The 27,958-nt window shown below is 45.9% G+C and overlaps 1 long non-coding RNA gene across 3 annotated transcripts in view; it reads right to left on the bottom strand.

Moving 5' to 3' along the window:
* Positions 1-27,958, bottom strand: part of LOC112546177 (uncharacterized) — a 117,895-nt gene that overhangs the window by 17,902 nt on the left and 72,035 nt on the right. Inside the window, exon 4 of one of the 3 annotated variants that reach the window (XR_012903950.1) lies at positions 5,209-5,250. The exons of the other annotated variants lie outside the window; for them this stretch is intronic. This is a non-coding gene — a long non-coding RNA (uncharacterized LOC112546177). The remainder of the gene's footprint in view (positions 1-5,208; positions 5,251-27,958) is intronic. 3 annotated transcript variants of the gene reach the window in all.

The raw sequence follows: 27,958 nt of genomic DNA, 5'->3' as shown, positions 1-27,958 counted from the left end.
AATTAACATAGATGGAGTTGTGTATCTTGATTCCACCTTCCTTTTTAGTGTAGACTTGGCCTCAATCTCATCACTTCTGCTCTCAATCGCTTTCCATCTCTCTCTAGCTCTATTTCCTTGTGAAACACTTTCATGCTCTGTAAAGGATAAACACACTGATGCTAATTATGGGATGAAAGGGAAGAGTGAGGCTACAGGGAAAACAAACCCAGATCTTTAGATCTATTGTAGAAGACACAAGTGCAGTTCTGATTTGCTGAATGGCCTGAGTTCATGCTTTTTCATCACCATGACAACGTGCACACAAGCCAGAGAGAGGAGCTCTTAAATCCTTTAGTACCCCCTCTTTGAGTAGGCTTGCTGGGCTGAGACAGAAAGCATGGAGAAATTCTAGCTATAGTGTACAGGGCTTAGTGTCTTAGGGTACATCTACACTACATGGCTATTTCTGGATACCGGTGGTAACCCAAAATAGCTACCCCACATCAAAATAAATCCACCTTTATTTTGAAATATTTTTTGAAATAACAGGCATGCTATTTTGCCATCCTGGGAAATCTCATTGCATGATGGTTAAGGGCTGGCTCAAAATAGCATGCTAGTTCAAAATTTGGTGCTGTGTAAATGTACCAAATTTCAAAATAAGCTATTTTGAAATAGATTTGAAATAAGACATGCAATTTCTGAAGGGCAAATTGCATGTTTTATTTCAAGTTTAACTGTGTAGACACACCCTCAGAGAACTTAGTTTGCCACACCCTAATGATGAACTTCTATGAATTTACAAGTTTGTAGGCTGGATCCCTCTTGTTTAAATGCTACTTCCTCCCTGAAGGGGCCAACAAAGTGTTTTCAAAACTAAAGAGAAGCAAAGGGGATACCATTCAGCTGGCCAATCAAGCAGCAATGCTTGATTAAAGAAGTCCTCTTAGGCCATGTCTACATGTCATAGTAAACATGTGTCTGTGCACCCATACATGCAAACCTGCGCTTTCCAAGCACATCTTTGGCCGTCTCCGCTGCATTTCCAGACATGCTTTATATCTGCTCTTAACCCAGCTAGCACGTTCATTCTGTAGTATGTAGACATGTGTCTCGTCCTGTGACTTCTAGGAGTAAATCCCAAGGTTCTTAGCATCATTGTGAGCTGTAGCTTCTCTAGGGCTTGGTTCAAGGTATATTGTGGGATAGCTTGTCTGGCATCTTTAGACACTAACTGCGGTTCTAATAAAAAGTTAATGTTTGCCATCTATTGAATTTGTTTTCCAGTCCCGGATTTTGGATCTCAGGTGGTACAGGGTTGGGTTCACAGAGATGTTGTTTTCATCCTCAAAAGAAGCAAAATTCACCATTCCCCTCCCCCCCGTACATAGTAATAATTGTATTAGTCATGACTATAGTCATCTCATTTCAACTTTTTCTATTAATTAATATACATAACACAACATAGAAGTCAGAACACTCCATTTTGATTTTATTGTTCTGACTTTTATCAAAACAAAAAGTTTTGATCTTATTCCAACAAGGTTTTAATAAAGTCAAAACAAAATATTTTAGAATTTTATGTTTTGTGGGGGGGGAAATTAGATTTCAAATTGGAGATTTCAGATTTCATCCTGATTTAGGAATAGACCAAATTTTGAAATCTCAGAATTTTCTGTAGGAAGGAAATGTCTTGTGTTTTGGCCAACTGTATTATTCTTAACCACCCCCGGAAAAATTACAGGAAACATCAAACAGATCTGTGATCTTAAATGCAGGGCAGTTTATTTCCTGTCTGTTAAGAAAGATATACAAGGTGCTGATGTCATCCATACGCTATTAATTTTGGTGCCTTCATGGCTGTTTGTAAGTTTCCTATTATTTTTGCCTAGAGAGAGTGCATGGATCCTTGTAAAAATGGGCAATTTTACGCTTAAATCTTAATTTAAATTTTCCCTAAGTGAAGGGGAAATGTAAGATAACCTGTAACTTTCCAGTTACAAGACTAACAATAGTGTCTCCGATCACTGTAATATGTATTTATAATATCTGTATTTTTCTCCAAATGAAATGAAACTCTTTGATTTCACCTAATTAAATCTCATCTAAACTCATACCTATAGCAGTGTGGAAGGAATTCTCCATTCTCTTTGTCAATACTGCACTTTGCATAAGGAACAGTGCATTAAGGGGAACTTTTCCCTTCCTTTAAGTCTAACATATAAATCATCAGTTACTGCCAGAGGCAGGTTGCCACATTAGACGGGCTGATGGTCCAATGCAAATCCTTCACTACATTCCAGAGGATGATCTCACACATCTGATTTACAGTAACTACCTTACCGTGTCCAAAAATGGCAACTTTGTTTTCTTATAATATGTATGAGTCAAGGTAAAGATATGATCCTCTGAAGCAATTCAGCTGTTCCCTCACTAGAGCAAACCACACTCAAGGACATGAACATTGTCAAAGGTGAAAGCCAAATTAAGAGTTCCCAGGCTTTTAGGATTGGGGGATTCCAATGCCCTTTTGGGCTGCACATTCCACTGACACTGGTTTCTCAACAAGTGTCATTGCTCAAAGGAAAGACCTAAGGGTGCAGAACAGTTTATCAAGATGCAGTCAGTTCCACTGGATCCGATTCCCTACAGGGAGTTGGCTCACAAGTTTGTGCCCAATATTCCACTCTTCCCCCCAATTTCCCTGTAACAGCCCAGTGTTGGTTCCGGCACATAGTGTGTGTGGGAAGAAAAGGGTGCGCACGCGCGCGTGTGTGTATGTGTGGTGGGGGAAGGGAGAATGCTGTGCTGGTGCTGTTCACTCAGGATCTTTGCTTCCAGGCTTAGCCAAAGTAGATAGGGAAAACTTGAAATTGTAGAGGCGATGGTGTGGCTTGCCTCTCACAGGGCAAGGTAATCGGGACGTTCATTTGTGATCTTTCAGTGCCTGATATTAAATGCTGAGCACTTCCCAGGGTCGTGCTGTACACGAGCCACAGTATAGACATATTTCAAAACAATTACAGCTAGTGGCTTATTCATAGAAGATATATTTGTGTCATGGGCTCTTCTCCTGTCAAGCCTATGCCGCGGAATGCAAGACCCGTGACCACAATCACTATCTGTCTGCGTCTGACATACAAACGACTATTCTCTCTGCCACCTCTTGCCTAAGCACTCGATTACTGCAATAGACTTTTTTCTAGTCCTGACACATGCAATCTTGTCTGCATTTGTATCCATTCACAATGCTGCTGCTGTGGTTACTCTCCTGGCCCGACATTTTTATCTTTTCTTGCTTCTCTTTGGAGTAGAGCAGGGGGATGAGCACGCCCCAGCTAGATGGGAAGTTGGTGCCTATCTGCATGCCCCAACTCTCAGTAACAGTGTGTTGCCTTTTGTCTTATACTTGGAATGTAAGCTTTTGGGCAGGGACCAGCTTTCTGTTCTATGTATAGCGCCTAGCACAATGGGATCCTGCTCTGTGACAGTGTCTCCTGGGCAGCCCAGTAATGCAAATAAATGACACCACAGCTCAAACACTGACCCTTGGCAGTCTGCACAGTGAGAGCCCCTCAGCAGCTTCATGATGAAGAGAGGTACCACTCCCCTGGACATTTTCACAAAACCTGAGGGGGGAGGTTTACTTCCCTGGGACTCATACCTGCAAGGTGCTGAGCAACTCCTGGAAGGTGCTGAGCACCCTCCCTGCTTGTTAAAGTCCCTGAGGACACTCAGTACCTTGTAGTAGTGTTGAGGACTTTGGATGTTTGAAGCTTACGCAGCTGTGCGGCACATGCACAATAACCAACCTCTCCCTCTCGCCAAGGGCTGAGTATATGACTGTCAGCCTGACTGGAATATGGAGTAACAGGTTGGAGTAACTGGGGCAGGCTGCACAGAGACTTGGGCAGAGTGTAGGAAATCTACTCATTTAAATGAGTTACTCACAATCCAAGCAGCTCTATATCATCTGCCAGCAAAATAGATATGAGTTCCCCCTCCCCTTTACCCACCATACCCAAATGCACCTAGTCACTGGTCTCATGTGTGCAGCCTTTGGAGGTTATACTCCTACACAAACACAGGAAGCAGGGCTAGAATTTGGCTTTGACAAAGTCCCATTTGCGAGAGAAATAAAAGCAGCACTTGAAACTTGAAAGGTGTGAGATGAGGGTCACCAAAGGAATTGCATTCCTTTTAGCTTTGCTAAGGAAATGCGGCACAATGTTAGCATAAGGTTTCCGCAGGTATTAGAAACACCTGGGTGTATTCCATGGCATGTTTGCTCAGGCTCCCATCCACACTCCAAAGCAGTGATGGTATTTGGAATTTCTGCTAAATCCCTGTTCCAAAGAGCAGTAATAACCTCTAGAATTTCCAGTGTGTTGAAAATATAGGAAGATATAAGGAAACAGCCAGTACTTTCAAGGGAAATTCCAAAACTCTCCATCATTTACAATAGCCCAGATATTAGCCTTCACTTCACAAGAGAGAAAAATGGGCACAAAAAGCCTTGCAATATATGAGACTGTATTTGACAAAACTGAAACAAGATCCTTCACAGTATAAATTGGACAGATGGAAAGTTTCTATGTCCATACAACTGAGCTGTTATTTACAAAGTAAGAAGAGTTGGGGACAGATCAAACTAATTTTTTTCCAATATGTAAGAGAATTACGAAGTAATCAGATTTTTGGCTAAAAAAACAACAACAAATAGTCACATTGGATGTTCTTTCTCCTACAGAACTGCAGAGCAACTAGATTGGGAAAAGGAAAAGAACCAGCAAATCTTTCCAGAAGAATGAAATGATACAATACTGGCTCTTTGAGTCAGGAATTGGCTTTGTTTGTGGGTTTATACTACGCTTAGCAAAATGAGACATGATCCATGATGAGGGCTCATACATGGTATATACAACCCCATCACAGATCAATATAGAAAAATAATATCCTTTCATGGAGCGAATACCAGCTGGCAACAGTAATTAGATATTTTCATAGGCCTGTCTTGCAAAATTAAACAGACACAAAATTCACATCAAAGCGGTAGAAGGGATTCTTGGCTGTTAGGAACCATCTTTGTATCTTCTGGGACTAACCCAAGTTAAAAGGGTTTTCATTTGATTTTAGAAAATTGACATAAAAAGTATTTCAGGGCTATATCCCTCAAACTCTTATTACTAAGCTATTAAGAAAATGGGGAAATTAAAAAACAGATACCTCTTTAGTGGTCCCATGACTGCCGCCACTAAATGTGTACCACTGTGGATGAAAAAACAAATATCACTTGTAGAAATGTGTTTGAGAAAAAAAAAGAATGAAGTCAAATGGTATGTCTTACTGCCTGTAAGAGCTTAACAGCTGAACAACTTGAAGAAAGATGAGTCAGATGGTCTGATTCAAATAAAATCATTGGCCTAACTTTAATAAGCACTCTGTAGAGCTAGTGTAACTCATAAACTCATTCCTTGGGGACAGCATCTTGACAAGCCTGGTGTGTACCAAAAGCCCCAAAGCCCAAAAGCTATGCTGGCAGGATTTTAAACTCACAATAGGGCCATTCTGGACAGGCCAAAAGGTAAACCACTTGGAAATTGGACTGTCCTTTTGGTCTGTGTTTGTACAGCACCTACACAATGAGGGAGTAGCCTATGACTAGGTGTGACAGTGCTGACAGCTAGTAGCTGATCAGCACTATGATCACCTAATCATTCATTAGTTTCACCAGAAAAGACTTGAGAGAGAAGTGAAGTACTTAATTACCTAATCAAGGGACTAATGAGCTAATAATCCCATTAGTGGAAAGGGTAATTCAAAAGCACTGGAGGGAAGTGTAATGGGGAAGCCAGGAGAGCCCAGGGAACTAAGATCTCAGGGTGATGGACAAGAGAAACCCGAAGCGTTGCTGCATGGGATTGTGACGGTGGTTAGGTGAAGGTAATGCAAATAAAGCTCACGGAGGTGCTAAACAGAAAGTATCCCAGGTTTTTGGGTAGGAACTCAGAACAGGAGTGGTGCCTTACCTGATACTCCAGGGACCTGATAAAAAGCGATGCACAGATCGCCGCCTTGCTGGGGGCTGAGCGATAGCCAATGACCTAGCCTCACAAAAAAAAGGCTACATTACAGAATTACTAGGCAGCCATTCCAGGAAACAGCAAGACAGGCAGGGATGGCAGATCCTCTTTTGTGCCCTAAGGTTAGATCTACTTGGCAATTAAAAACTTGTGGCTGGCCTATGAGGCTGACTTGGGTTTGCAGAGCTCAGGCTAAGGGGCTCTTTAACTTGGATTAGGGCCAGAGCTCTGTAAGTCTTAGAGCCCAGACTCCAGCCTTAGCCTGACTGTCTACATTAGGGATAGGCAAAAGGGCCTCCGTGGGCTGGATGCAGCCCATCAATCAGGTCAATCCGGCCTGCGGAGGCCCTGTTGTTCCCCCTTCTGCCCTCAGGCCAACCAGGGCTTGGGGGTAGGGGAGTGTGCAGTCTCCTCCCGCCCTGCCAGGGGCATGGGCGCCTAGAGGGAACCTGAGGATGGGGGGTATGAGCCCTCATTGTGGATCGGGGAGGCAAAGATTTCACTCTCGCTACCCAACCACCAGACAAATCATGGTCTGTGGATGGGGAAGCAGGAAAGTGTCATGGCCCCACCCCTTCTGGTGCAGCCCGGGGCCACTTCAAAAATTTCTGAAGTGGACCCTGGTAAAAAATGATTGCCCACCCCTGGTCTACATCATGGGTGGTAGATATGCTAGGATGGGGAAGGCATTGTCTTCCCAAACCACCAGCCTGGCCCACCCATATTCCAGCTCCAGAACACTTACAGTAGGCATACTGGGGGAGGAGTGTTGCTGCTCCTGAGTACCTGCCCTCCCCATGCTCTGGGGTGAGAGAGGCTTGGTCCACATGCTGCCCACCTTCCCATGATAGGGTGCAGGGACCTGGGATTGGGGTTGGGGGCTTTACTCCCCCAGTCCTACCTTCACCCACTGCCCCTGGTCTACATCACATTTAAACAGCCCCTTACTGTGAGCTCCATAAGCCCAAGTCAGCTGGCATGGGCCAGCCATGGATCTTTAACAGCAGCATAGTCATAGTGGCATCTGATGGGCAGGAAGAATCCAGATTCAAATCTCAAAGCTTACACTGCCCTAAGATGCGCTGAATTACCTTCCGATTTGTCCATGCCACTGTTTCAATACTGACTTAAGAAAATGATGTATACTGTTCACAGTTCAGTTTACCTTCTATAAAGTTACTAATAAAAAAGCACTGGACGCAAACACTCATGAGTAGCTTGTCTGACACCTTTCAGATTGAGAGAGAACTCCTAAGTGTATATTCTTCCTTCCTAGTGCTTTACAGGTGGAGGGTTTTCAATATTGCAAATGCAAATTAATACCCAGTGGGATTTGTCTAGATTTAAGGATCTGCTCCCCTCCCCATTGATGTCAATAACATAACTTCTGTTGGGTAAGATTTTGTTGAAGTGCTCACTGCTGACCTAATTCTGATCCTAATAACTTAAATGGTATGGACTAGTGTCACACCCTAGACTGAGGAGACGAATGCCTTCAAAAGCAAATATTTAAACTCAGAAACAAAGCAAATATTCGCAGATCTTTGAATGCCAAATATCTTACTGTAGAAATTACAGGATACTAGGACATTGTGGGTGGGGTGAATGTAAGATTGTCTTTATTTCCTGTGTACATGGATTCTTACCTCCTTATTATATGCTCCCTAGCAGCCATACTGAGTAGCATCTCTGAATATTCACTGCTAACACTACACTGACCTAGTGACAGAATAATGGAAATGAGCCAGGTGAATCTGAACATTCCATGAAAATGAGTAAGTACAAAAAACTCGCACAACAATGAAAGGGAAGAAAACACCAAGCTACCTAGTTCGTGCCGCGTGTAGCCACGAGGCACGGAGTCCGAACTAGAGGACATTTTAAAATGGCGGCGCCCGACAAGATGCAAATGAAGCCCGGGCTTCATTTGCAACTCCGGTTGACTACATTACCACCCTAGTTCGAACTAGCCGGCTTTTAAAAATGGCGGAGCCGGCTTTATGCTAATGAAGCCCAGGAAATTCAAATCCCGGGCTTCATTAGCAAGTTCGGTATGCATACATTACCCCCCTAGTTCGAACTAGGGGGGTAGTGTAGACATACCCCTAGAGCTTAACACATCTTTCTTTGGAAAATGCCATTTTAGTGGAGTCAGAAGACAGCATGGGGAGTGTTGATTCTAATTACATTTTCAGTGGAAACATTTCTAAACAATTCCTTCTCACTTCCTTGTATCATTTTGATAGTTCCTTGGGAGTGAGGGATCAAATTTTGAAATGTTGGAATTTCCCAGGAGGTAGAAATTCCATTTTCCACACAGTTCTATCCCTGGCAGGAATTCAGTGATGCTTATTCAGTCTACTGCAGGATCAGGGCCTAGGCCTCTGTATCCCCACTTACCCCCAACCTGCAGCTTATAGGTTAGATTCGTTTCATCTTGGAATTAGGACCTGTGTTTTGTTGACAGTTGTATTGGGTGTTTCCTTAGCTCACGAAATGTTGATGGTTGTTCAGGAATTCTAAGTTAGCCATTACTTTTCAGCCTACTGATTTTAATTCTCTCCATGTGGTATGATGGAATGGTATTGCTATGCTGTAGTATGTATTTGCCTTATTTGTATTGGCTGACCCATAGCTTGGTACATATGTTCTCATCACTCTAGAATATCCCAAGCTTGTGAAAGACAATGCATTCATGAATTCTTGACACAATGTCCCTGTAAATCAGAACACCAAACCTTCATTTTCCTTTTGAGAACAACAAGCAGTCCTGTGGCACCTGATTAGAGACTAAGAAAAATATACAGTCTCACGAGCTTTCATGGACAAAACCCACTTCATCGGATGAAGTTCAAGTTACAGACTAACGTGGCTACCTTTCTGACTTTTGAGAAGAATTTTCTTACCCTTCTACTTATGTTTTCAAAGGCCATATTTATCTCCCAGGGGAAAATGTACACACTTGTATTTTTATATTGTTCTGTACTGAAAAGAATGCAGGGAACCTATTAATAATCAGCAGGATAATATACTGTACTCTGAGTTGGAGGCTGCCAAAGTAAAAAGCAAAAGGAGATGTTAACACAGGGAGGGGAGTTTTTATTGTTGCATGGAATCACACTGCACAATCCTACCCCACCAAGAAGAATTTTCTTTAAAAACTGACAGGAAACAAATCTAAGGTACTCTGAATGTGTGACATGGAGGAGGTTTTTCAATTCTGGTGAATCAGTGAAAATTAGAGCCACAGCAGTGGCACAGCTTGACTCTGCACTGGAATTTCCAACACTTCCTCTGAGGTCACGTTGTTCGTATAATTCAGGTCACACTCCCAAAAAAATCCATGTGCGGTGCATTTTTCATTTCAGGAAATCATCAATCATGCAAGAAAAAGCTTTGCTATAGACAGACTGTGATTTTTCTAGCTAATCAGGAAGTGGCTATGAATATGTTGCTTCTCTTTTATTTCTGGCATGTTAACACTGTCATTCTTTCAAGCTATTTTATTCCCCAAAAGCTGAAGGATGTTAGGCCAGCTCAACTGATCAAAAATAGGGGTTATATTAGAAATCCACTTCCATCCTGTATTTCCTTGCTATAGACCATGTGATGCCATCTGCTTTTAAATAAAATGAACACCCCCATTGACATGAGTAGGGAATCCTGCTTTAAAACTGAAGACCTATATGAGCCCTTGATCCCATCATGTGAGACACAGACCACTAAAAGAAGTCATCTTCGATCCTCACTTCTCAGACAACTGAAATCCTTCTGTTAAACTGTGTGTGTTGAATTCTGCCAAGTGACTCTTTTCCTGAAGTGACAGGAGAGTAGTTGCTGTGGCTAAGAACAGGCAACAGCCCACAGGTACAATGAGGGAACTAATGGTGCAACAGCCATCGAGACATCTCTGTTGGCAGGGAAACCAGAAATCACCCAGAAGACAAGTTGTTTCCCATGTACACCCTGAGACTGAAGGGATGCAGCCATTCCTAGCAGACCCTTTGTTTTCCCAAAGTTGGCTGCATAAGCTCTCTTCCCACTCTACGTGGCTGCTGCTCCTCATAACGGGGGAGAATTCACTGGTTTCTCTGCAAGAGCATTGATGGGGACAGATGGTTTATCTGCCTGTGCTTGCACACACAGAGTTGAGCTGGCCAAACATGTGTAAGCAAAGTGCCACAATCCACAGGCACAAATTGTTTGTTGGCATGTGACCATGGCTGATTTGGCAGCTCAGAAGTTACAGGTGCATGTAAATGGTCACCAAGTTAATTTCTTAGATTGTCCACGCTTAATTTTGAAAGCTGGACCCTGAAGTTTTTTATACTTACCTTGTTTGCATTTTGTCTCCCCCGTCCCCAAAAAGGGGATGAGATAGTTTGTATAATTTAAAATAGTTCCATTAGATAAAAAAAATTCAATATTGGATTTATATGAAGCAGGAAATGCTAGAATTTATTGGAGGATCCAGCCCTGTATTAAAATGTTACATTGTTTGTTTAGTGTATTTAATAATTCCTCCATTAGTAAGTTTTTGTAGTATTGGTGTAAAACCCTTAAAATGCAAGGGGGACTGTAGAAATGGCATAGTGGGATTCTGTGAATGATTCCCAGTAATGGGTTAACTTTACTGGTGAGACGATGTCTTCTTGTAACCGCTGTTCCTGCGAACTGAACAGCTAAGCTGAGACTCAGACTGGGTTCTTTCCAGCTGTGTGCATCATCACTAATCAGAAAGGTTCTGTAGGCTGAATTACGTGCTTGCAGTAACATACATGCAGCCCCGCTGACTACTGCAAGTTTGCACAGGTGTAACTGACTGGTGCTTTGTAAATAGTGATTGATGATGATGATGATGATGTCAAATTCCAGGCAAATGTCATTCTCAGGTGCATTAATTTACACTTTCTGTTTCCACTTTTGGGCACCCCACTATAAGAAAGATACAGACAGATTGGAGAGAGTCTAGAGGATAGCAACATAAATGATATAACATGACCTATGAGGAAAGGTAGTTAAAATAATTGAGCATGTTTAGTTTTTAGACTAGATGGCTGGGGGGCAGGGGAGGAGGGATGTCAAAATACTGCTCAGATAAATAAAAGTATCTTACAAAGGGGATGGTGAATAAGAACTATTCATTTCCACTGGGGGTAGGACAAGAAGGAAAAGGGTTAATTTGCAGCAAGTGGGGTTTAGGTTGGATTCCAGGAAAAGCTTTAACTCTAAGCACAGTTAAACTCTGGAATAAGGTACCAACGGAGATTGTGGAATCTGGCATTAGAGGTTTTAAAGGACATATTAGACAGGTTAGACAAACATTTGATAGGGATGGACTAGGTATACTTATCCTGCTTCCCAGTGGTGGAATGCAAGATGATCTCTTAAGATCTCTCCTAGCCCTAGATATCTATGATGAACAAAAAGAACTAGACTAATTCACTCCCTTTTAGCTTGGCTGCCTCTATGGGGCTAGTACAGTTAAAATCAAACCATCAAACTCTAAGAATGTTTAGGCCCCATTCTGTAGCTGGGTGGTTGTAAGAAGCCTGCTGCTCCCTAAGGCCAAGTGTGTAGCTGGAGTTGGCTTATCTTAAGCTAAGTATGGAACCATCTTCACAGAGGGAGGCTGATGTGAGCAAATGCACCCCTCAGCTTCCCTTAGTCCTCGAAACTGCCAGGAGTACCAGTGCTGACTGGAGTCACTCTCAGCGCTTGATTTAATGGGTCTTGACTATACCCATTAAATCAAATGCCAGAAGATTGATCTCTGGTGTGGCAAGTGGCGATATGTCCTAACAAATTGTCCATGGGCCTTGTCATGAAATAGGAGTCTTAATAAAAGTAGTGGATCAGTTGTGCAATAAGCTGCCATTTTTATATTGTCACTTTCTGGAGAACAACCGCAATTAAAAAGTTGTTTTGGTGCTGCCTACATAAGTAAGAACTACTATAGTGTGTTTTATGCCTGGTTGATCATTCAGAATGTCATATCAACCGCAGACATTCCTTAGCTATTACCGTTTCTAGAATTTCCTCAACTATCTCCTGGAGTTTAAAGAGCAAGGCTGGTGGAGCAGCACGGGCTAGATAGTTCGAACTACGTAGCCATTCCGATCTATCTGTACACCTCGTTCCACGAGGCTTGTTTATAATAGCAGTATCCTGTGTTACAAAGTAATATGTAAGTGTTTGCTCTGTTATTCTAAGAATGTTTGCTATCAAACTGGAAAATCCACAGTCTGGAAAGGAACACAAGGAAGTATGAAATAGGAGTTGACCACAGGAGGTCAATGAAATAAGGTTTGTAAACATCAGACCAGACACTGGGGAACATCAGTGAACAAAGGACTTGGTTGATTGTTGTCTCTACACCCATGAACAGAGGACATCCATGAATGCTCATCCTATCACAACTGGAGCTCTGTGGGAAGGAGATCAATAGCCCTGATCCAAAGGAATTTTATATCTATGCTGCTTGAACCCTGATAGGTGAAACTTTCTAGGCATAAGCAAGAGACCCATTGCCTTTTTAGTGTGGGTTAGCCCTAAAGAACATATAGAGCTTATATGTTAGAATAGCATCCATTACCTTTCTGAAACCTCATCCTGTACTCATTTGTGTATGCTTACCTGCTTTAATTTTGCAAATAACTTTCATAAAACATTTCCTAGTTTATTATAGGATTCACTATAGGCTTTGTCTTTGATGTGAGATCTAAGGCACAAATGCTCTGGGATATGTGACTGGCCCTTTGGGACTGGGAGTAACCCGATTATTGGTGCAAGGCACAGACTACTACAAAGGCAAATTTGTAGATACGGGGACTCTCTGTGACTTCCTGGCAAGTCTGTTACAGTGCTGGGGGAATTCACACTTGCTATGTGATTGATGAAATCTAAGTATAGAACTCACAGCCAGTTTGGGATTCATGCCCTGGGGTTGGCATACATGGCAGTAAGCCACTCTAGGCAGCTTGACAAGTTTCACTGGACGCATGGGTGTGAAACACCGAGCCTCCTTACACTCCCTCACACTGCCTCGCATGTCATCTCTGAACCTGAACTGTACTTCCTCACGGATTTTCCTAGTCACCTGTGCACAAGGATTTACAGCAAATATTACAGGGTCTCCCATGGCAGATTATCTTTACCTTCCAGCTTCCACTTCTTTTCAGCAAAAGGGTGGAATAAAATTCACAGGTCAGCAGATGGCCCAAAAGGGCATCTGCCCAACGAACAAGAAGAAGTGCTGGATTAAAGGGATGAGGAACTGAGGGGGCAGCAAGCCCAGGCCTTCTGCTTTCCCAAGGCCTCCAATCCTTGAAACAAAGGAGATTTTGATTATATTCCTACTACCACTAAAAAGAAAAGAGCAAAAAAAGAAGTTACTCACCCTGTGAAGTAACGATTGTTCTTCGAGATGTGCCCCGTGGGTGCTCCACTCTAGGTGTCGGGTCCCGTCCCAGCGCCGCGACTCTGAGACTTTTCATAGCCGTGCCCCACCGGCTCGCGCATGCGTGGTTCAGCAGGGTAGCGTTCGTGCCTTTGATCAGCCGTGCACGAGCCGGCAACCGTCAGTTCTTCTCACCCGCTCATCTGAAAGACAAATTAAGAGAGAAAAACTCCGGAGCGGGGAGGACAGGCGGGTCGTGGAGCACCCACGGGGCACATCTCGAAGAACAATCGTTACTTCACAGGGTGAGTAACTTCTTTTTCTTCTTCGAGTGGCCCCGTGGGTGCTCCACTCTAGGTGACTCCGGAGCAGTACACGGAACAGAATCAGGGCGCTCCGGAATCAAGACTACCAGCACGGTATAGAACTGCCGTAGCCACAGAAACATCTGAAGCAAACTGATCAACTATAGCGTAGTGCTTCATAAAAGTCACATTAGACGACCATGTTGCCGCTCTGCAAATGTCACGAAAGGACACTCCACTGAGGAAGGCTGTAGTAGTAGCAACTGCCCTAGTTGAATGAGCTTTCGGAAGAGAAGGGAGAGGCTTCCCCCGTAATGAATGGCACATGGATATACATGAAACTATTAGTTTCGAGTTACGCTGAGAAGTTAGTGGTTGCCCTTTTGACTGACGTGCTAATGATAGTAGTAAACGGTCTGTTTTCCTAAAATCCCGTGTTCTGTCAATGTAAAACCCTAAGGATCTCCTCACATCCAGCGTATGCAGCTGTGCTGCTTGTGATGAGGAGTGGGGTTTCGGGAAGAAACATGGTAAAACCACTGGCTCGTTTATGTGGAAGTCAGAGGAAACCTTTGGAATAAACGCCAGATGGACTCTCAGTGTCACCGATTCCTTCGAAAAGACTGTATAGGGCGGTGAGGCCATAAAAGCTGCTATCTCACTCACCCTGCGAGCCGACGTAATGGCTAGGAGGAATACTAGTTTGATAGTAAGTAGGTGCAATGACACTGTAGCTAGGGGCTCAAAAGGGGGACGAGTCAGAGTTTGAAGGACTAAATCCAAATTCCATAAGGGAGGAGGAGGCCTTCGCGGGGGGAGAAGGTTCGAGAGCCCCTTCAGAAATCTTTTTGTAGTAGGGTGCGCGAACAAGGAAAAATCACCATCCCTGTGGTGGAAGGCATTAATTGCTGCCAAGTGCACTCGTAGAGATGCAAGAGCCAGGCCCTTGTCATGTAACTGCAGGAGGTATTCTAATATACAGGGTAGGGTTGCAAAACGAGAGTCCACATTGTTGTCCGTACACCATGCTTGGAACTTCGACCACTTAGCCGCATAAGCGGTTCGTGTGGACTCCTTTCGACTGTGCATCAGCACCTCCTTGACTCGCCGAGAACATGATTGTTCGAAGTCGGTGAACCAGCAAGCATCCATGCGGTGAGGTGTAGAACTTCGGGTCTCAGGTGCCTGAGGGCTCCGTTGTCCTGGGTCAACAGATTCGGAAGAGGAGGCAGAGCATATGGCACTCTCACTGACATCTGGTGGAGCATTGAGAACCAGGGCTGACGAGCCCATGACCGTGCTAGAAGGATCAGCCGGGCTTCGTCCATGTTGATCTTTTCCAGAACCCTGGGAATTAACACTACCGGGGGAAAGGCGTATAGTAGCGATGTGCCCCAGTGGAGAAGAAAGGCATCTCCCAGGGAGTGGCGTCCTATTCCGGCTCTCGAGCAATAAGCGGGACATTTCGAATTGAGTTCTGTTGTGAACAAATCTATTGTTGGAAATCCCCATCGATCGAAGATACGAGTCAGTACGTCCGTACGTACCTCCCATTCATAGTCGTGAGGAAAACGTCTGCTGAGAGAGTCTGCTATTAAATTGTCGATGCCTGGAAGGTAGGATGCTGTGAGAACGGTGTTGTTGGCAATACACCAATTCCATAGACGAGTGCTCTCTGCGCAAAGAGAACGGGATCGGGCACCCCCTTGTTTGTTGATATAAAACATAGTCGCCATATTGTCCGTTAAAATCCTGGTCGTTGTATTCTGAATGTGGACTTGGAAATGTTTGCAAGCATGTCGTACCGCTCTTAATTCGAGCACATTGATATGCAGTAGCATCTCTTGTGTCGACCAACGTCCCTGAACCGTAAGGTTGCCCATGTGAGCTCCCCAACCTGTAAGGGAGGCATCTGTAGTGATTTGTGTTGAGGGTTGTGGTCGATGAAATGGAACGCCCGTGAGAAGATTGGCCGGGTTGATCCACCACTGGAGGGAATCCCAGACATACCGTGGCACCACTAGTGGCCTGTGGACAGAGTGCTTTGACGGAATGTAAACCGTGGCTAACCAATGCTGGAGGCAACGAAAACGTAACCTTGGGTTGCGCACTACAATGGTTGCGGCGGCCATGTGTCCCAACAGCTGCAGACAAACATGTGTGGGAATTGTTGGAGCATGCACCACGGTGTGTACCAGCTCTTTGATTGCTGTAAAACGTTCTAGTGGTAAGTATGCTCGCGCTGCAGTTGAATCGAGTCGCGCACCTATGAACATCAGGCTCTGGGAGGGAACTAACGATGACTTCTTTGAGTTTATGAGGAGGCCCAGAGCTGCAAATTTGTTGGATACTGTCCGGACCATGTGACATGTTTCCATATACGTTGCACCCCTGAGGAGACAATCGTCTAAGTAAGGAAATATTGTCACCCCCAGTCTGCATAAATGGGCCGCGACCACCGCTAATGTCTTGGTGAAAACTCTCGGAGCACATGCTAGACCAAATGGTAGGACCCTGTACTGATAATGCTCGCTCCCCAACTGGAAACGAAGAAAACGTCTGTGTGCCACGTGAATCTCTACGTGGAAGTAGGCGTCCTGCAAATCGAGGACTGCAAACCAATCCTTTTTGTTCAACGACGGAATGATGGTTGATAAGGTTACCATCTTGAAACGGAGCCTTCGAAGGTACCAGTTCAGCTTTCGAAGGTCTAGAATGGGTCTCCAACCTCCCGACTTCTTTGGGGTGAGAAAATATCAGCAGTAAAACCCCCTTCCCCAGAACTGTTTGGGGACGCCCTCTATTGCTCCGATGGCGAGCAAGCGTTGAACTTCCTGCTTCAACAGTTTCTCGTGAGAGGGGTCCCTGAAAAGGGACGGGGGAGGGGGAGTGGTAGGGGGAATAGAGAGAAAAGGGATGGAGAGGCCGGACCGAACTTCTTCTAGTACCCATCTGTCCGTGGTGATTGCAGACCACCGGTGATAGAAAGAACGTAGGTGATGTTGAAAAAGATGATGATTTTCCGTGTTGATTAAAGGTAGTTGGCTTGCGTCCTCGACAATGAAGTCAAATTTGCTGCTTAGTCGATGACTGATTAGCTGTACGATTCTGCTGTGGCTGCTTGCGTTGAGGGCGCTGTTTAGGGCGCTGGTTGTCGAAGGGACGTGTCTGCTGTCTAGCAAAATTGAAATCATATCTCCGTTGATAAGGGAAATAATGTCTGCATTTGAAGGAGTGAGTGTACATCCCAAGCGTACGTAGAGTTGTACGGGAATCTTTCCCCAAATGGAGAACCTCATCAGTATTTGCCGCAAAGAGTTTTAGTTTGTGAAACGGCAGATCCTCGACCTTATTTTGCAACTCCTTTGGAGCCCCTGCCGATGAAAGCCAAGATGATCGCCTCATGGCTATACCTGTAGCAGCGGCTCGAGCTGCTGTGTCAGCCACATCTATGGCAATCTGTAGTGCAGTACTACATGATGCGTATCCTTCTTGAACTATTGCTTTCAGGAGTGGCTTTTTGCTGTCTGGCAGATGGTGTAACAGCTCTGTTAACTTCGAGTAATTATCGAAATTATGATTCGATAGATGGGCTGAGTAGTTTGCAATTCGTAACAACAGCGTGGCTGAGGAGTAGACTTTCCTGCCAAAAATATCTAATTTTTTATTCTCCCTGTCTGAAAGGGTATTTCTGTATTGTGGCGCCTTATTCCTACGTTGAGCCGCGTCTACTACCAACGAATTAGGTTGGGGATGATTGAATAAAAAGTCCAAGCCTTTTGCTGGAACAAAATACTTCTTGTCAGCCTTCTTACTCGTAGGGGTAACCGATGTTGGGGTTTGCCATATCTCATCCGCCACTTCCATTATTGCATCATCGATTGGTAATGCGACCTTTGCATGTTGTTGTGGACGAAGGTTTTTCAAGAGGCGATGTTTCTTAACTGGAACATCCTCCAGCTGTATTTCTTGCGTGCCTGCCACTCGTTTGAAGAGATCCTGAAAGTGTTTCAGATCATCCAGCGGAGAGATGTCAATCAGGCATATCGCCTCATCCAGGGAAGACGAGGAACAGTCTGCTGGAGGAGTCCCTGGCTTAGGGTCCTCTGTTTCAGACAACTGTCCCTCTTCGGGTTCAGATTGGTCCAGCTGGATCGTTGGACTCTTAGCTGGAGAAGGCGAATGTAATGGCTGTGATTGGTGAGGTAAGTATTTCGCTGTGGGTGATTGGCGGACGCAGGAAGATCCTCTGCGTGATGATGGAGTATAGTCACGTTGGGGACGATCATAATATGATCTATGATAGCGGTCATAATAGCGCTCGGAGCGCGACGGGGAGGAGTGCCGAGAGGAACGTGCACTATCATGATGGATATAGTAGACGCGGTATGGAGAACGTCTAACAGACCCGTACCTCGAAAAACGGGAGGGTGAACGGGACCGATGTGTGTCTAAGTACACTGCATCCCTGTAGTCATGGCGGCTGCGCCCAATTCATGAAGGAGATATGTAAATACGATAGCGATCATGAATTCCCGATGAAACAGCTGGAGAAAGGGATCTGTCCCTATAATGAGTCTTGGATAGTGACTTTCTAGGTGTAGAAGCCCCATCCATCCCCAGACGCATGGGGGAGCCAGGCACCGAATGAAAGTGAAGCGGTGCTGGAGAAGTCAGCTGTTGTGGTACGTCCGGTGCCGTGGTTAACAACGGTGCCGGCCCTGAAGCATCAGCCGGTTCTGGCTCAGGCGGTGCTGGAGGGGGCGATGTCGACGCTGGGGCAGGCAGGATAGGCACCGATGCATCAGGCGCTGCTGAAGCCGGTGCGGAGAGGCTGGTCAGTTGCAGTCCCGGCGTGTTTGTCAGTTTCAGGGAGCGCGCTGCTGAAGCCGGTGCAGACCTGTCGGCCAGCTGCGCTGCCGCTCCCGATGTCGGCGCTGAAGCCGATCTCCCTCTGGGCAGCGGGGGTTCTCCCCTATCAGCCCCAGCAGGGTTACCAGAACTCCGGGGGGTCTCCTTGGAAGCTCCTGCCGACGCTGTGGCTGCCGCAGGGAGAGAACGCGTCGGGGATGGCTTTGTTGACTTGGAGAGAGCCGACCCCGGAGAAGCCGCTCTCCTCTTATGCCCCGAGGCTTTTGTGGCTGCAGGAGGGATCGGATCAGGCTGCAGAGCCTTGTCAAACATTAACATCCTGACTTTCATCTCCCGCTCCCTTCGGCTCTTGAAGTTAATTTTCTACAATGAGTGCACTTGTCAGGGACATGAGTTTCCCCCCGGCACCTGATACAAGTGTCATGGCCGTCAGCCGTTGGCATGGCTTCACGGCACTTTAAACATTTTTTGAACCCAGTTGAGCCAGGCATTGCCACCAAAAGTAAGGGATGCCTGTGTAATCCCCCGGGTAGTCAATTTCACCAGCACTGTGAGGCGGCTTTCGCCGAAGTCTTGTGAGAAGTTTCTTCTTCTTTTTTTTTTTTTTTTTTTTTACAGAGAGAACAAGAAAAGGAACACGACTAACACTAACTTTAACTGACTCTAACTATTTACAGTGGAGAACTATCTAAAGAAACCATCAGTGAAGAGAAATCAGGGAGCTCCGACCGCGACCTGAGGCGGTTGAGAGGAACTGACGGTTGCCGGCTCGTGCGCGGCTGATCAAAGGCGCGAACGCTACCCTGCTGAACCACGCATGAGCGAGCCGGCGGGGCACGGCTATGAAAAGTCTCCGAGCTGCGGCACCGGGACGGGACCCGACACCTAGAGTGGAGCACCCACGGGGCCACTCGAAGAAGAACTATCATTCATGCCCCTGCTGACAGTGATTTAGGCACAGCTTCTGAAGCTTTCATAGTTGAAGTTTAATATCTTTCAGATTTTCAGTTGCTGGGGATGAGGTTGCAAACTGGTGATGCTAGCAGCTGATCACTGGTTGCTAAGGACAGCACAGCAGTTTGTTTTCACCCCACTCCAATGAAATATGTGATCAATAATTTCCAAGCAAAGCATCAAAAAGAAGAGATGCATTAGAAAGAGAGAAAATTGTAAGCAAGTTGCCCATATGTATTACCGCTTTCTTTGCTGGTACTGCTTCAGAATCGCCTGCCAAAGATGCTGGATCATCTTGCTGGGAAAACAATCATAAAGGTGAAAATATGAATATGAACTTATTCCCTTGGGAGAGAGCAGAAGACCAGACAAGCTTTCCTGACATCCAGAACAAAAGTAATCATAAAAGAGATGACCCACTTTTCCTTCCACTTAACCAAAGAGAAGGTAGAAAGAATAGCAGGGATAAAGAGGAGAGAATCCCACTGTCGTGACCAAATAGCCTTCTTTGAGGGGGAGTTTCATATTAAGTGTATTGAGAAAAGTTTATGCTATTTTTAGAGTTCTAATGACAAACCTTACAGCCTCTAAGCTGCAGTATCAATCAGAAACAGTCTCTCTCCTCTCTTCTTGAACAAAAACTACCAAATGGAGAGTGTTGATGAATTCTAAATCCACAAGAGGGATCTTCTGTTGTATGTGAAAACTCTTCTCATTGCCTAGCAATCTTAACACCTCCATAGCCCCCAGCCTTATTAACAGGACAAAATGATACCAGAGAAGATTTGTTCTTATGAAAATAGTGTTGAACATTGCAGTGTAATGGTAATATGGCTGGTACACAGGGCAAGAATTGCATCAACTGAACATGGTTGGAAGAAAGTATTAAGGAACATTGTGACAGTTGTTAAGCTTCTTGCTGAACAGTTTAGCATTTAAAAGAAGGGAGGAAGGGAGGAAGGGAGGGAAGGAGGGAGGAAGGAAGTGATCAGCTTTTCTCAGAATGGAAATTACCTAGATATTCTTGAAGCCATTACTGAATTTGATATTAAATGCTATGGAAACAAAGGGAAAGGTTATCCATCCTACTTGTCAGAACTAATCTGCGATGAATCTTTTGAGAGAATGGTTATAAGAGTTTAGAATTCATTGCAATTGAAGTCAAATAGGTGAAGTACTACTCTTTGGTAGTTGGCTTAACTTCTGATATCAGTTTGCTGATCAGTTTGCTGTCATTTGACTATGCTGCTTACTTGGTGCCATCCATGAGTGTCTCATTGGGTTTCTACCAATTGAAAGTTTATACAGGCAGGTGGCACTTCCACCATGAAGTCTTCATGGCAGAGGTGGGGAATCTGAGGCCCAGGGGTTGAATCAGGCTCCCAGCTTGCCTGTATCTGGACCCCCAAGGCTCAGGGTTCCACACCATTGGGTACTCCACACCAGCATCACCCAGCCCTCTCCAACCCCCAGCCTACTCCTACACCCTACCACCTTACCAGACCCTCAACCCACAGACTGCTTCTGCACCCTACCTCCTGCCCAGACCCTGCACCCCCAATTTGCTCCTGCATCCCCATCTGGCTTAGACCCCTCACTGCCAGCTCACTTCTTGGCAGCCCTCTCCCACACACTAAACCCCTCATTTTTGTTAGCCTGGTGGGTCTCACAAAATCCACTAGCCTGGGCCCCCCTAAGTTCTGGAGTGTGGGCCCTGACTGATTTTTTTGAGGATCAGCGGCCCCCAACCCAAAAAAATTCCCCACCCCTGCTTTATGCAATGCAGAACACTGGTATGGAAAACTGCAGAGGTCAGTCATTCGATAACGCAAGTAACATGTTTGGAAAATCTTGAAGCTCAGATCAAACAACTAAACCCACTACCTCCATGTGTGCTATGCACAGCTCATCTCTGAGCTTAGCTGGAAGGTAAAGCATTGATTCTTACATGGATGCCATAAACTTTTTCAGTTTTGTTCAGTGACTATATGGTTTTCTTGCAGAATCAGCTAAAAACTGACAGCAGATAGCCAGACCAACACGCTATAATTCAAAGTAGATGATAAAGAGTATAAAAATGTATTTAGTGCTTCAGCATCATGAAAAACTGATGGGATATTGCATGAATAGTTTTTAATTATCTGCATCCTGCTAAAACGTAGTAGCAAACATCTGCATTGAATATATCCCTGTAATGAAATAACTTGTCAAATGAGAAAGAAGCTTTGTTTAGTGACCAAAGACTTTGTAAAGTGCATTCCTTCCCTCCACTCCTCTTCCAGGAATAAAGGATCTGTGTAAGGACTGTTTCTATCAGTTTAGTTTCTGTGAGAAGCTAAAAATATGGACACACGGGAAATAAATCTTTATCTCTGGACTGTTTGGATTTTAATAGGGCAGAATGACAGAATGAGAAGATAGAGATCCCTAGAGTTACTTGTGATAGCCCTAAAAGACTTTTGGGAAACTGGCAAATTATATCTCTGCCATGTTTTGAAATTACAGATTGACTTACTTACACATCTATTTTTATCTGCTTTAACCACTCAGTAATTGTCTTTCCTTTTTCTTAGCTAATCAACCTATACTTAGCTTGTTACAGAGTTGACTACCAGCATTGTTTTTGATGTGAGATCTAGGATGTGACTTGCCCTGGAGAATTGATTGCTTTCTTAGGACTGGGTGTAATCTGGATATTTTGTGATTTTTCATGTAAGTGACCATTTATCACATAGTCCAGCTTGCCTCAGTGTCTAAGACTAGGTCCACAGTAGACCCAGAAGGCTGGCTTTAGGTATGCAACTCTAGCTACATAAATAATGTAGCTGAAGTCAATGTACCTTAAGCCAAGCATGATGCCATCTCCACAGCCAGAGGTCAATGCTCCGATCAGCTTCTCTTACTCCTTGCAAATTGAGGAGTACCAGCACTCACCAGGGGCACTCTCAGCATTCAATTTAGTGGGTCCTTACTAGATCCACTACATCGAATACCAGAAGATTGGTTTCCAGCGTGATAAGTACAGACATGGCCTAAGGGGACTTCTGTGACTTTTTTGTATAAGATATTGGAAAAAATAACCCCAACTATACATACAATATGATGGGAGCTAATTTAGCTACAACTAATCAGGAAAGAGATCTTGGAGTCATTGAAGATAGTTCTCTGAAGACATCCACGCAGTGTGCAGCGGCAGTCAAAAAAGCAAACATGATGTTAGGGATCATTAAAAAAGGGATAGAGAATAAGAGGGAGAATATCTTATTGCCATTATATAAATCCTTGGTACACCCACATCTTGAATACTGCATCAGATATGGTCTCCTCATCTCAAAAAAGATATATTGGCATTGGAAAATGTTCAGAGAAGGGCAACTAAAATGATTAAGGGTTTGGAATGGGTCCCATATGAGAAGAGATTAAATAGACTGTGACTTTTCAGCTTGGAAAAGAGGAGACTAAGGGGAGGCTATGATAGAGGTCTATAAAATCATGAATGGTGTGGAGAAAGTGAATAAGGAAAAGTTATTTACTTGTTCCCATAATATAAGAACTAAGGGCCACCAAATGAAATTAATGGGCAGCAGGTTTAAAACGAAAGAAATTTCTTCTTCACACAGCGCATAGTCAATCTGTGGAACTTCTTGCCTGAGGAGGTTGTGAAGGCTAGGACTATAACAGGGTTTAAAAGAGAAAAGAGAGTTACTCACCTAGTGCAGTAACGTCTGTTCTTCGAGATGTGTGTCCCCGTGGGTGCTCCACTCGAGGTGCTGGGCTCGTCCCGGCGCCGCAAACCGGAGGAATTTTCACTAGCAGTAGCCCCCCTGCCGGACCGCGCATGCGCGAGCCCCCCTTCGCGCCTTTCATCTGAGCGCGGTCCGGTCTCGTCAGTTTCCTCCCAACCGGAAGCATCTGAAAGACATAAATAGAGGCTCCGAAGCAGGGAGGAGGGTGGGACGTGGAGCACCCACGGGGACACACATCTCGAAGAACAGACGTTACTGCACTAGGTGAGTAACTCTCTTTTCTTCATCGAGTAGTGTCCCCGAGGGTGCTCCACTCGAGGTGAGTACACAGCAGTGGTCCAGCGTGACTTGCGTGCTTCGGACCTATCGCTTTCGGGCTGTAGACAAGACAGCCTGAGCTACCCTCGAATCGGAGTTAAGTATGTTCGCAAGGGCATAGTGCTTAGCGAATGTGAGGGTGGACGACCAGGTTGCTGCACGGCATATGTCCTGCAATGGTACTCCACGAAGATAGGCAATGGATGTAGCTATACCCCGGGTGGAATGAGCACGAAGACCGCTCGGAAGAGACTTGTTGCGCAAGGCATAACATTGCGTGATGCAAGCAACGACCAAACGGGAAATGCGCTGTGCAGAAAGCAGTTTGCCTTTGGAGCGTTCGGCTGTAGAAAGGAAAAGCCGTTGAGATTTTCTAAAGACTCGAGTTCTGTCGAGGTAAAAGGCCAGTGCTCGCCTGACATCTAGTGTGTGTAGACGTACTTCTTCCAATGAGGAGTGAGGCTTCGGGTAGAAAGTCGGTAGAATTATAGGCTCATTTATATGGAAAGCAGAGTTGACCTTTGGCAAAAACGCTGGTTGGACACGCAGGACTGCCGCATGACTGAAGAATTGCGTATACGGCGGATCGGAGGAAAGAGCTGCTAATTCGCTCACTCGACGCGCCGACGTAATGGCAAGCAGAAACACAGTTTTCATAGTGAGCATCCGTAGATCACACGTTGCGAGCGGCTCAAAGGGTGTGCGAGTCAGAGCGTCCAATACCAGAGGTAAGTCCCAAGGCTCTGGTGGGATCCTGTGGGCCGGATACAAGTTGCCTAGCCCCTTCAGGAATCTCTTGGTGATAGGGTGGGCGAACACTGAATAGCCGTCCACGGGAAGACGGAAGGCTGAAATTGCCGCTAGATGCACCCTCAGGGACGAAATAGTTAGCCCCGTCGTCTTTAGATGCATTACATAATCCATTATCTGTTGTATAGACAACAAGTGAGGGTTAAGATCCTTAGCCAAACACCACGAGTGGAAACGGCGCCATTTATAGAGGTAGGATTTACGTGTTGTACTGCGTCTACTGTTAACCAATACGCGTCTCACTTCTTGGGAACATAAAAGTTCCGAAGCTTGGAGCCAACTAGGAACCATGCTGTGAGGTGCAAACGGTCGATGGCTGGGTGAAGAACCGTGCCGTGTTTCTGGGATAGCAAGTTGGACAGTTGCGGTAGTCGTCGTGGGTAGGCCGCTGACATTCTTGACAGCTGCGTTAACCAAATCTGTCTGGGCCAGAAAGGTGCTATCAGAATCACTGTTGCACCATCCAGTGCTATCTTCTCCAAAACCCTTGGAATGAGTGGGAGAGGAGGAAAGGCGTACAGTAACTGGTGGTGATCCCAGTCCAGAAGGAAGGCATCGCCGAGGGAGTTCGTGCCGATGCCTGCTCGTGAGCAATACTGAGGACATTTCCTGTTGTGTCGAGTGGCGAACAAGTCCACTTTGGGAAAACCCCATTGCAAAAAGAGGTCGCGGAGCACTTCGGGATGCAATTCCCACTCGTGCTGTGAGAGGAAATGCCTGCTCAGAGTATCGGCAATAACATTGTCCTTGCCAGGGAGGTATGCTGCAGTTATGGTGATACCTTGTTGAATAGCCCAATTCCACAGGCGCACAGCCTCCGCACATAGGAAGCGGGAGCGTGACCCCCCCTGCTTGTTGATATAATACACCGTGCATATGTTGTCGGTGAGAATCTGTATGGAATGTCCTCGGATGATGGGCAGAAAGTGCTTGCAAGCCTCGAAGACTGCTCTTAGTTCGAGAAAATTTATATGCTGAAGCGATTCCTGGGACGTCCATAGACCCTGCGCACGGAGCTCCCGAAGGTGGGCGCCCCAGCCGAGTAGAGAGGCATCTGTAGTGATTTGTAGAGCTGGTTTCTGGGCATGAAAGGGGACCCCTATTAGCATGTTGACGGGGTTGTCCCACCATGCCAGGGAAGATCGCACCTGACTGGGCAGAGAAACCACTCTGTTCGTACTGCGCACCCGGGGCGTGTACACAGTGAACAGCCAATGTTGAAGACTTCGCATATGGAGTCTGGCATGCGGAACCACATACGTGGTGGCCGCCATGTGTCCCAGTAGTTGCAGACAGGTAAGTATTCGGGACTTTGGAGAAATTGATACTGATTGCACGAGGTCCTGTATGAGTTGAAACCTCTGTACCGGCAAGTATGCCCTCGCGGTTAGGGAGTTGAGTCTTGCGCCGATAAACTCCAGGTCGCGAGTAGGTGTTAGGAAGGACTTCTCGACATTGATTATGAGCCCTAGGGCTGTGAACAAAGCAGTAGTTGTAGACACTGCCCTTGTGGCCTCGTCGAGTGTGGGAGCCTTTAGCAGGCAATCGTCCAGGTATGGGAAGATTGTAATATCGAGACGTCGCAGGTAGGCCGCCACTACCGCCAGGGTCTTGGAGAAAACCCGTGGGGCTGCCGATAGTCCGAAAGGCAACACGCGATATTGATAGTGGTCGGACCCCACTGTGAACCGCAGGAATCTTCTGTGCGCCGGGTGTATAGTTATGTGGAAGTAGGCGTCTTGAAGATCGAGGGACGCGAACCAATCCCCTTTGTCGAGAGCCGGGATAATTGAAGATAACGTGACCATCTTGAATTTTTGCTTTCTCAGATGTCGGTTGAGCCGACGTAGGTCCAGGATAGGCCTCCAACCCCCTGATTTCTTCTGGGTGAGGAAATAGCGAGAGTAGAACCCTCTCCCCAAAAAGGGTGTCGGCACCCTTTCCACTGCCCCTAATATGAGAAGGCGTGACACCTCTTGACGTAGCAGCGTCTCGTGAAAGGGGTCCCTGAAAAGGGACGGGGCAGGAGGGGAGGGAGGGGGAAGAGAGGTGAAGGGGATGACATATCCTGAAGTAATTATGTCGTGAACCCACCGGTCGGTGGATATGACAGCCCAACGATGCTGGTAAGGTCTGAGACGATGATGGAATACGCCTTTTGTGATATCCGGAGTCTCTGTTAACGGGGTGGTCCGAAGTCCCTCGATCAACCCATCAAACCTGCTGTCGGCCCTGCTGCTGGACAGGCGTCTTGTTGGGTTGCTGGCGACGCTTTTGGGGCCATTGCCTAGGCCTCTGTTGCTCGTATGGCCTGGCGCGTGGTGCCGCATATGAGAATGGTCTTTGTCTATTGTAGGGTATGTATCTCTTACGTCTGTAGGGGGGAGTGTACATCCCCAGCGTCTTCAGAGTCGTACGTGTGTCCTTGCCCGAGTGGAAGACCTGATCTGTCGACTGAGCAAAAAGCGATTTGCGATCAAAGGGCAAATCCTCCACCTTGGCCTGCATCTCCCTCGGGACAGCGGCTTGGTGCAGCCAAAACGCCCGACGCATGACTATGGCCGAAGCTGCGGATCTAGCAGCTACATCAGCCGTGTCAAGGGCGATCTGCAGGGCTGTTCGGGCGACTGTGTAGCCCTCTTGTATCACTGCCTTAAGCAACTGACGTTTGGAATCCGGCAAGTGCTCAAATAGAGGGATCAGCTTCGAATAGTTATCGAAATCGTGGTTTGCCAGCTGTGCCGCAAAATTACACATCCTCAGGGCAGAAGTAGAGGAGGAATATACTTTCCTGCCCAAGATATCCAGTCGTTTGGCCTCCTTGTCATTTGAGGGATTCTTGGTGTGAGATGATCTTGTTCTCTGTTGTGCGGCATCCACGACAAGGGAGTTAGGCTGAGGATGTGTAAAGAGAAACTCCATATCTTTCTGAGAGATGAAGTACTTCTTATCCGACCGCTTGTTAGTTGGTAGTGAAGTGGCCGGGGTCTGCCAGATGTCGTTGGCGATCTCAAGTATAGCTTCATCAAAAGGAAAAGCGAGCTTCGACTTTTGTGAAGGTTGTAAATTTTTGAGCAATCCATGTTGTTTCTGTTGCACGTCCGCGGTCTGAACGTCCTGGGATTGCGCAACTCTCTTAAAGAGCTCCTGGAACTGCTTGTGGTCCTCCGTAGTAGACAAGTCCGGAGGGACCACTGCATCATCCTGCGAGGATGAGGAACGCTGCGCCGGGGAATCAGGGCTCTGCTGCCCTTGAAGAGAAGTGTGTTCCTGCTTATCCTCGTGATATTGCGAATCCAGGTCCCCAGCCGAGGATGGTGGCGGTACATAAGGAGCAGGCTCGTCCAGACCGTGTGAAGATTGACGCTGAGAAGAATGCGGTGATCGCGATCGCGAATACCTTCTGCGGCGAGATGAATGAGAAGAGTACTCATGATAATAGCGGTCCTCCCTCCGACTGCGACAGGGAGAGCGGCTGTATCTTCTCAA

Source organism: Pelodiscus sinensis, chromosome 5 (assembly GCF_049634645.1).
Source record: "Pelodiscus sinensis isolate JC-2024 chromosome 5, ASM4963464v1, whole genome shotgun sequence".
In the NCBI taxonomy this organism is placed as follows: Eukaryota; Metazoa; Chordata; order Testudines; family Trionychidae; genus Pelodiscus; species Pelodiscus sinensis.
Note: the sequence above shows the minus strand (reverse complement) of the source record. Positions and strands in the feature narration are given on the sequence as shown.